The 9,079-nt window shown below is 40.7% G+C and overlaps 1 pseudogene; it reads right to left on the bottom strand.

Moving 5' to 3' along the window:
* Positions 1–1,001: 1,001 nt before the first annotated feature.
* LOC112425001 (small nucleolar RNA U13) lies at positions 1,002–1,089 on the bottom strand (annotated as a pseudogene).
* Positions 1,090–9,079: the final 7,990 nt, after the last annotated feature.

Raw genomic sequence — 9,079 nt, 5'->3', positions numbered from 1 at the left:
CAAAATCAGCTGGGCGTGGTGGAGTTGGACTGTAGTCCCAGCTACTCAGGAGGCTGAGGCAGAAGAATCACTTGAACCTGGGAGGCAGAGGTTGCCCAGTGGTGCGATCTCGGCTCACTGCAACTTCCGTGCCCGGCCTGACTTATCATTATTGATATTGACTTTGATCACCCAGCTGAGGTTAGCATTTGCCAGGTTTCTCTAAATTTACTCATTTTTCTCCCTTTCCACACTGTAATCTTTGGAAGGAAGTCTTTATGCCAGCTCACATTTAAGGAGTGGGGAGTTATGCTCCACAGGTTGAGGGCAGACTATCTATGTAAATTACTTGAAATTCTTCTGGCTGAGAGATTTGTTAAGAAAAGGTTTTATGGCCAGGCAGGGTGGCTCACGCCTGTAATCCCAGCACTTTGGGAGGCTGAGGCAGGTGGATCATGAGGTCAAAAGATCGAGACCAGCCTGGCCAACATGGTGAAGCTCTGTCTCTACTAAAAATACAAAATTTAGCCGGGCATGGTGGCTCGTGCCTGTAGTCTCAGCTACTCGGGAGGCTGAGGCAGGAGAATTGATTGAACCCAGGAGGCAGAGGTTGCAGTAAGCCAAGATCACACCACTGCACTCCAGCCTGGTGACACAGCAACTTTCCATCTCTAAAAAAAAGAATAATTTTTACTTTTTTTTTTTGAGACAGAGTTTCACTCTTGTTGCCCAGGCTGGAGTGAAGTGGCATGATCTCGGCTTACTGCAACCTCCATCCCCCAGGGTTCAAGCAATTCTCCTGCCTCAGCCTCCCGAGTAGCTAGGATGACAGGCACCCGCTACCATGCCTGGCTAATTTTTTTGTATTTTTCGTAGAGACAGGGTTTCGCCATTTTGGCCAAGCTGGTCTCGAACTCCTGACCTCAGGTGATCCACCTGCCTCAGCCTCCCAAACTGCTGGGATTACAGACATGAGCCACCGCTCCCGGCCTACTTTTTACTTTTTTTCCCTCACGTCAGATCATCAAATGGGTAAAGTGCTGACATCCACATGGTAACAAGGTTGGAGGGAGGCACATCTTACACATGACCATGAATACGCAAAAGAATCTCTGTCTGTTTTTGAGACAAAGTCTTACTCTCTCACTCTGAGTGAAGTGCTGAAGAGCCATCATAACTCGCCACAGCCTCAAACTCTTGTCCTCAAGCAGTCCTTTCACCTTGGCTTCCTAAAATGCTTTACCTTTTTTAAAAGTTGAAATGGGCAGGGACACAGTGGCTCACGCCTGTAATCCCAGCACTCTGGGAGGCCAAGGCAGGCGGATCCCTTGAGGCCAGGAGTTTGAGACCATCCTGGCCAACATGGTGAAACCGTGTCTCTACTAAAAATACAAAAATTAGCAGGTATGGGGGTGCACACCTTTGTCCCAGCTACTCGGCAGGCTAAAGCATGAAAATCACTTGAAGCTGGGAGGCGGAGGTTGCAGTGAGCTGAGATTGTAGCACTGCACTCCAGCCTGGGCAACAGAGCAAGGCTCTGTCTCAAAAAAAAATTCTTTTAAGTTGAAATGATTCAAAAGAGTAATATTTTGGGGATACATGAAAATGGCATAAAATTCAAAGTTCAGAGTCCACAAATAAAGTTTTATTGGAACACAACCATGCTCACTCATTTGAATATTGTCTACAGCTGCTTTCTTGATAAAACAGCAGAGTTAATTAGTTGCAAAAGAGATTGTATGGCCTTCAACACCTGACATATTTACTATCTGGCCCTTTACAGGAAGTTTGCCAATCCCTGCTCTAAGGTTTACAATATGCATCTTTAGTTTATCAGTTTTCCTCCAAATAACCTTATATCACATCATGTAAAAGTTAGAAGCTTAAACTGGCGTATTTTCTTTTTGCCCCCATGCTTCGTGGTATTGTTATCATACATTTTATTTCTACATATGTTATAAACCCCATAATAAGTGGTTATTCTTTTTTCTTTAGGTAGTCGATGATCTTTTAAACAAAATTTTAAATGAAAAAAATATATTTTACATTTACTCACATATTTTTCATTTCTTGTTCTATTTATTCCTTTGTGTAGCTCCAAGTTTCCATCTGGTATCATGTTCCCTCTGCCTGAAAAAACTTTCTTTAACTTTTTTTGTTTTTGTTTTTGTTTTTGAGACAGAGTCTCACTCTGCACCCCAGGCTGGAATGCAGTAACGTGATATTGGCCCACTGCAACCTCCGCCTCCCAGGTTCAAGCAATTCTCCTGCCTCAGCCTCCCTAGTAGTTGGTATTACAGGCGCCTGCTACCATGCCTGGCTAATTTTTGTGTTTTAGTAGAGATGGGGTTTCACCATGTTGGGCAGGCTGGTCTAGAACTCCTGACCTCAAGTGATCCACCCGCCTTGGCCTCCCAAAGTGCTGGGATTACAGGAGTGAGCCACCAGGTCTAGCCTCTTTAACATTCTTGTAGTGTAGGTCGACTGATGGCAAAGTCTCTCATTCTTTGTGCATGTGAAAAAGTCTTTATTTCACCATCATTGTAAAGATATTTTCACTTGGTTTAGAGATCTACGTTGAGAGTACTTTTTTTCTCCACAACTTAAAAAATTGTGTTCTATTATCTTCTGGCTTATGTTGTCTCTGACAATAAGTCCATGATCATTGTTATCTTTGTCCCTCTATATGCAATGTCTCTTTTTCCCTCTGGCTTCTTTTAAGATTTTCTCATCATCTCTGATTTTCAGCAGTTTGATTATAATGAATCTTGCTGTCATTTACTATCTTTGTAGTCGGTATTGAGATTCTTGGATCTTTGAGTTTCTAGTTTTCATCAAAGTTGGAAAACTTTTGGTCATTATTTCTTCAAAAAATTTTCTGTTTTCCTGTTTCTCCACTCTTTCTGGACTTCAACAACAAGTATGTCAGAGCACTTGATATTATCCCGGGATAACCATGGCTCTGTTATGTTTTTGGTTATTTCTTTCCATGTTCTTCCTTTCAGAAACTTTCTGCTGATAATGTCTTCATATATCTTCACGTTTACTGACCTTTTCTTCTGTGATATTTCATCTGCTGTTAATCCCATCCATTCAAAATACATTCAAATTATATTTAGGGTCAGGCACAGTGGCTCATGCCTGTAATCCCAGCATTTTGGGAGGCCAAGGCAGGTAGATCACCTGAGGTCAGGAGTTTGAGACCAGCTGGGCCAACATGGTGAAGCCCTGTCTCTACTAAAAATACAAAAACTACAAATATAAAAATTAGCCGGGCTTGGTGGCAGGCACCAGTAATCCTAGCTACTCAGGAGGCTGAGGCACGAGAATCACTTGAACCCGGGAGGCGGAAGTTTCAGTGAGCCAAGATCACACCACTGCACTTCAACCTGGCTATGTTTTTTTTTAAAAATCTATATTTAGGCCGGTGCGGTGGCTCAAGCCTGTAATCCCAGCACTTTGGGAGGCCAAGACGGGCAGATCACGAGGTCAGGAGATTGAGACCATCCTGGCTAACACGGTGAAACCCCGTCTCTACTAAAAAAATACAAAAAACTAGCCAGGTGTGGTAGCAGGTGCCTGTAGTCCCAGCTACTCAGGAGGCTGAGGCAGGAGAATGGCGTAAACCCGGGAGGCGGAGCCTGCAGTGAGCTGAGATCCGGCCACTGCACTCCAGCCTGGGCAACAGAGCGAGACTCCGTCTCAAAAAAAAAAAAAATCTATATTTAGATTTTGCGATTTTCATCTCAAATATAATTTCAATTTGTCAGTCTATGGTTGTTTCTTTGGAGGAATGTGCTTTTGTTTTCTTGGTGCTTTCTAGATTTTTCCCTTTGAATTTAACATTTTACAGTTTAAGTACAACGTGTCCAAGTATGATTTCTTTGTATTAAACCTGTTTAGCTTGATGTCTTGTGTTAGTTATAGAAAAAACACATATGACATAACTTTTTATTGTGTTGCATATAATATTAATGGCATTTTTGTGTTCTCTATCCTTTTTCTGTCTATGCTATGATCAAAGTATTTTTTACTGACCTGTCTTCCAATTCACTAATTCCCTCTTCTGCTCTATCTAATCTGCCTTTAGTCCTGTGAAATAAATTCTCAATTTCAGTTAGTATATTTTTTTCCACTCTAGGACTCCACATGATTCTTCATTTTTTATTAATTCCAATTATCTAGTGAAACTATCCTGCTATTCGTCTATTTTCTTATACAAAGTAATGATAATTAGTTCAAAACTCCAACTGATTACTCCAGTATCTGGATCTCCTGTGAGGCTGTATTTTCTATGGTTTGCTTTTCTCTTGGTTTTCAGGTATTAGTCCAGTTTCTTCCTCACATGCATGGATTTTTTTTTCAATCCCTTCCAAGCCATAGTAGAATTTTTTTTTAACTTTGAAGCAGTCTCAAATGTATAGAAAGATCACAACTATAGTACAAAGAACATTTTTCCTGAAATCATTTGAGATTAAGTTGCCATCACCACTCAAACACTTCAATGTATAATTCTTATGAACAAGGACATCCTCCTAGATAAACATAAAACCACCATCAAAATCAGGAAATTAACACTGGCAGATTACTGCCAGCTAATCCACAGCAAAGACTCTATTCAAATTTCACCAGTGTGCCCAATAATGTTTTTATGACAAAAGGATTCAGCACAGAATCACATATTCCATTTAGTTCTCAGTTATCTCTGGTCTTTTAAAATCTGACAGTTCTTCAATCTGTTCTTAATTTCAATGACATTTTTATAGATTATGAGCCAGTTATTATCTAGAACACCCCTTAAATTGGGCTCATTCAGTGTTTCTTCATTATTAGATTCAGGTTATGCATTGTGTGCAGGAATATCACAGAAGTGATCCTGTCTTTCTCACTGCATCCTATAGGTGGTACACAATTCTCATTTATCCCATTGCTGTTGATGTCCACTTTGTTCATTTGATTAAGGTGGTGTCTGCTAGTTTTCTCCACTGCAAAGTTACTGATTTTCTCTTTGTAATTAATAAGCATTTTGTGGAAAGGTGCTTTGAGAATATGTAAATAGCCCATTCTTCAACAAACATCCCACGTATTCATTTATATACAACAGTATAGAGTCATGGATTCCTATTTTATTCTGTAAGTTATAATCCATTGATATTATTACTTATTCTGATGCTCAAACTTTCCAGCTCCAGCCAGTGGAAGCCCTTTCTAGCTGGCTTCCATGTTGTTTTGACATGTCTCCATCGCTCATTTGAGCACTTCTCTTTTCTTTTCTTTTTTTTTAAATAGCTTTACTGAGGTACAATTCACATATGTTACAACTCACCAATTTAAAGTATACAATTCAACGATTTTAAGCGTATTCACAGATATGTGCCACCGTCACCACAGTCAATTTTAGAACACTTTCATTATCTCTAAAACAAGCCTTGTAACCTTCAGCTATCATCCCCCTATCCTCACACCCACTCCAGCCCCTGGCAGCTACTAATCTGCTTTCTATCTCTGTAGATTTCCTTATTCTACATAGTTAATATAAATGGAATCATACAATATGTAGTCTTTGGTAACTGGCTTCTTTCACTGAGCATAATGTTTTTGAGGTTTATCCAGGTTGTAGCTTGTACAATTACTTCATTCTTTTTTATGGCTGAACAATATTCCATTGTAAGGCTGTACTACATTTTGTTTATCCATCCATTGCTGGGCATTTGGGTTGTTTCTAACTTGTGGGTATTATGAATAATGTTATAAAAATTCACATACAGGCATATCTCAGAGCTATTGCCAGTTCAGTTCCAGACTGCCACAATAAAGCAAACATTGCAATAATGTGAGTCACACAAATACTTTGGTTTCCCAGTGCATATAATACTTTGGTTTGCCAGGCACAGTGGCTCACTCTTGTAATCCCAGCACTTTGGGAAGCCAAGGCTGGCAGATCACTTGAGGCCAGGAGTTCGAGACCAGCCTGGCCAACATGGTGAAAACCCGTCTCTACTAAAAATAGAAAAATTAGATAGGTGTGGTGATGTGCGCCGACCATCCCAGCTACTCAGGAGGCTGAGGCTGGACAATCGCTTGAACCCAGGAGGCGAAGGTCGCAGTGAGCCGAAATCGTGACACTGCACTCCAGCCTGGGCGACAGAGTGAGACTCTGTCTCAAAAAAAAAAAAAAGTAATGTGGGAGGATCACTTGAGCTCATGAAATCAAGACCACCCTAGGCAACATAGTGAGAACTCATCTCTATTAAAAAGAAAGAAAGAAAGAAAGAAAGAAAGAAAGAAAGAAAGAAGGAAAGAAAGAAAGAAAGAAAGAAAGAAAGAAGGAAAGAAAGAAAGAAAGAAAGAAAGATTATTGCTAAAAATAAAAATAAAAATAAAAAAAAGTTAACAATGTTAACAATCACCTGAGCCTTCAGCAAGTCATAATCTTTTTGCTGATGAAGAGTCTTACCTCCATGGTGATAGCTGCTGGCTGGTCAGGGTGGTGGCTGCTGAAGGTTGGGGTGGCTGTGGCAATTTCTTAAAATAAAACAACAGCGAAGTTTGCTACATTGATTGACTCTTTCAAGAAAGATTTTTCTGTAGCATGTGATACTATTTGAAAGCATTTTACACCAGTAGAACTTCTTTCAAAATTGTAGTCAATTCTCCAAACCCTGCTGCTGCTTTATCAGCTAAGTTTATGAAATATTCTAAATCCTTTGTTGTTGTTTCCACAATGTTCACAGCATCTTCACCAGGAATAGATTCCATCTCAAAAACCCACTTTCTTGGCTCATGCATAAGAAGCATTTCCTCATCTGTTCAAGTTTTACCATGAGATTGCAGCAATTCAGTCACATCATCATGTTCCACTACCAATTCTAGTTCCTTGCTGTTTCTACGTCTGCAGTTACTTCCTCTACTGGTGTTGAATTCCCTCAAAGTCATTCATTAGGATTGGAATCAACTTCTTCCAAACTCCTATTAATGTTAATGTTTTGACCTTGTCCCATGAATCATAAATGTTCTCAATGGTATCTAAAATGGTGAATCCTTTCCAGAAGCTTTTCAATTTACCTTGCCCAGATCCGGTAGAGGAATCAGGATCTCTGGCATTTCCTATAGCTTTAGGAAATAAATTCCTTCAATCATAAGACTGAAGAGTCAAAATTACTCCTTGTTTTGTGGGCTGCAAGATGGATGCTGTGTTCGCAGGCAGGAAAACAACATTAATCTCCATGTACATCTCCATCGGAGCTCTTGGGTGATCAGGTACATTGTCAATGAGCAATAATATCTTGAAAGAAATCTTATTCTAAACAGTAGGTCTCAACAGTGGGCTTAAAATATTCAGTAAACCATTCTGTAAACAGATATGCTGTCATCCAGGCTTTGTTGTTCAATTCCTAGACCACAGGCAAAGTAGATATAGCATCATTCTTAACAAGCCTAGGGCTTGTTAAGGGTTTTTTTTGTTTTTTGTTTTGAGACAAGGTCTTACTCTATTGCCCAGGCTGGTGTGATGTTGGCTTACTGCAACTTCTGCCTCTCAGGTTCAAGAGATCCTACCACCTCAACCTCCCCAGTAGCTGGGACTATAGGTGCAGGCCACCACGCCCAGCTAATTTTTGTATTTTTTGGTAGAGATGGGGTTTTACCATGTTGGCCAGGCTGGTCTCAAACTCCTGACCTCAGGCAATCTGCCTGCCTTGGCCTTTCGAAGTGCTGGGTTTACAGGCACTGCACCCAGCCAACAATCCTAGGGTTTTTGCAAAGGTTAATGAGCACTGGCTTCAACTTAAAGTCATCGGCTGCATTAGTTCCTAACAAGAGAGTCAGCCTGTCCTTTGAAGCTTTGAAACCAAGTATTGCCTTCTCCGCTCTAGCTCTGAAAGTCCTAGATGGCATCTTCTTCCAAGAGAAGGCTGTTTTATCTACATTGAAAGTCTGGAGACCAGTCGCAGTGGCTCATGCCTGTAATCGCAGCACTTTGGGAGGCTGAGGTAGGCCAATCATGAGGTCGAAAGATCGAGACTATCCTGGCCAACATGGTGAAACAAACCCCACCTCTACTAAAAATACAAAAATTAGCTGGGCGTGGTGGCGTGCACCTGTAGTCCCAGCTACTTGGGAGGCTGAGGCAGGAGAATCGCTTGAACCCAGAAGGTGGAGGTTGCAGTGAGCTGAGATCGTGCCACTGCACTCCAGCCTGACGACAGAGTGAGACTTTGTCTCAAAAAAAAAAAAAAAGTCTGTTGTTTAGTGTAGCCACCTTCATCAATTACCTTAGCAAGATCTGAATAACTTGCTGCAGCTTCTCCATTAGCAGTTGCTACTTCACCTTGTACTTTTATGTTTTGGAGACAGCTTGTTTCCTTAAACCTCATGAACTAACCTCTGGTAACTTCTAACTTTTCTTCTGCAGCTTCCTCACTTCTCTCAGCCTTCATAGAATTGAAGAGGCCTTGCCCTGGATTAGGCTTTGGCTTAAGGGAATGTCGTGGTTGTTTGATCTATCCAGACCACTAAACCTTTCTCTATATCAGCAGCATAAGGCTATTTCAGTTTCTTATCATTCGTGTATTCACTGCAGTAGTACTTTTAATTTTCTTCAAGAACTCTTTCTTTGCATTCACAACTTAGCTAACCATTTGGCACAAGAGGCCTAGCTGTTGGCTTGTCTCGGCTTTCAACATGCCTTTCTTAATGAGTTTAATAATTTTTAACTTTGATTTAAAGTGAGAGATGTGTGATTCTTCCTTTCACTTCAACATTTACAGGTTATTGTAAGGTTATTAACTGGCCTGATTTCAAGAGTGTTATGTCTCAGGGAACAGGGAGAGAGATGGAAAAATGGCTGGTTGATGGAGCAATCAGAACACATACAACACTGATTAAGCTCACCATCTTCTATGGGCATGGTTCATGGAATTCCAAAACAATTGCAATAGTAACATCAAAGATCACTGGCCACAGATCATCATAACGGATAGATACAGTACTAATGAAAAAGTTTGAAATATTCTGAAAATTACCAGAAGTGACAGAGACACAAAGTAAGCACATGCTGTTGGAAAAACGAAGCCAATAGGCTTGCTCAAAGCAATGTTGG

This window comes from Macaca nemestrina, chromosome 17 (assembly GCF_043159975.1).
Source record: "Macaca nemestrina isolate mMacNem1 chromosome 17, mMacNem.hap1, whole genome shotgun sequence".
NCBI lineage: Eukaryota > Metazoa > Chordata > Mammalia > Primates > Cercopithecidae > Macaca > Macaca nemestrina.
Note: the sequence above shows the minus strand (reverse complement) of the source record. Positions and strands in the feature narration are given on the sequence as shown.